This window comes from Bison bison, unplaced genomic scaffold (genome assembly GCF_000754665.1).
Source record: "Bison bison bison isolate TAMUID 2011002044 unplaced genomic scaffold, Bison_UMD1.0 scf7180017864466, whole genome shotgun sequence".
Classification (NCBI taxonomy): Eukaryota; Metazoa; Chordata; class Mammalia; order Artiodactyla; family Bovidae; genus Bison; species Bison bison.
Genome location: NW_011495027.1, coordinates 657,821 through 659,612, shown reverse-complemented (window position 1 = coordinate 659,612; position 1,792 = coordinate 657,821).

Below are 1,792 nucleotides of genomic sequence, written 5' to 3'. Positions count from 1 at the left end.
ACCAGAGAACTTCAGCAGTACAACAGCTAGCCCAGAACTGATTTTTTTTGTTGTTGTAAATTTGAGACTTATGTAAATGTGATTTCAAACCATAATTCATATGTTGTAAATCAGACTCTCCCGGCAATCTTGATTCCAGTTTGTGCTTCATCCAGCCCTGGATTTCACATGATATTCTCTGCATAAAGAATACTTACTGGGATTTTTAATGAAATACTGTTTAATTTCCAATTAGTTTGGGAAATCTGACATGTTAATATGTGTGTAATTTTAATTTTTTGAGGCTTGTTAATGGTTGTTTTGTAGTTCATAATATGGTCTATATTGGTAAGTATTCTATTTATATATGAAGGTAATATATACTCTGTGGTAGCTTCTATAAATGCCAGCTAGTTGGGCCAACTAATGATCTTGTATAGTTTTATTAATTTTCTGCCTTCCTATTCTATCAGTCTCTAAGAGAGAAGGGTTGAAGTCTCAAAAGGTAAGGGTGGATCTATTTATGTCTACTTTGAGTCCTATTAGTTTTTGCTTCACGCATTTGGAAGATTTGCTCTTGGTGATGGATATAAGTTTATGATTAATATGTATTCTTGGTGAATTGATCTGCTTAATATTATGTAATAATGATATTGTCTAGTATTAATATATGCAGTCCAATTTGACTAATGTTTGCATGATGTAACTTTTTTTATATTCCACTTAACTTATTTGTATCTTATTTTTGAAGGGGATTTTGTGTAGATGTCTTTTAGTTGAATCTTTCTTTTTAATTCAATCTGATAATCTTTAAATATTGTGGACTTTTTAAGACATTTCATATTAATATAATTATCAATGTGGTTGAATCAATATCTATCTTTTTCTGTTTTCTATTATTTTTCATTTATTATTTATTTTACCCCTTTCTGTCTTTTTTTATATCAAGTGGCTTTCTTTGTTTGTTTTCATTTTATAAATAACATTGGTTTATTATTTATATGTCTTTTTGAAAACTCAGTGAACCCCCTAGGTTTTGTGATATATATTGAATGAATTTGTGTGCCTTTAAAAAATTATACTGCTTTATATGCAGTTAGAAATCTCACAAATATATGCCATCAATCTATTCCTTTCATCTTTTCTTGCTAATGTCATACAGTGCATCTTTATACTTGCTATAAAAATAAATTCCTCACTTTTTTTTGCTTTAAGTAGCCAGTTATCTTTTAGAGTATTAATAATTAGAAATAGGATAAATAGGTTCATATACTTATCTTTATTTATGTAATATCCATTTCCCTTGATTTTTTGTTTATTTACTTAGATCCAAGTTTATGATTAATACCATATTGCTTTCTGAAAACATTTTTGAATATTTCTTATTTGCTGATCTTCTGACAATAAATTATCTTTATTTTTGTGTTTCTGTCAGTTTTAAAACTTTTTCTTTCTTTTAAAATATATTTTTTTAGCTATTGCATTCTGGGTTGACCATTGTATTCTTTCAGACTTCAATAATATACCTCCATCTTTCTCTTACACTGCATGTTTTTCCATACAGAGGTCTGCTATAATAATTTCCTCTGGGTTATGGGAGATGTGTCCTTTTCTCTAGCTATCTTCAGTAAATAGCTTTGTTTTGGTTTTCAGCTATTTTAATTGTCCTCTTGTTCCGATTTAGCCACAATTTGAGGCATGCATATGCCACTGATTTTAGTGGCTATGGTCTTGCCAATGATCTTGCCTTCTTACAGATCTCTAATGATTTGGACTCAAAATGTATTTCTATCTCTCCCCCGAATATATTATT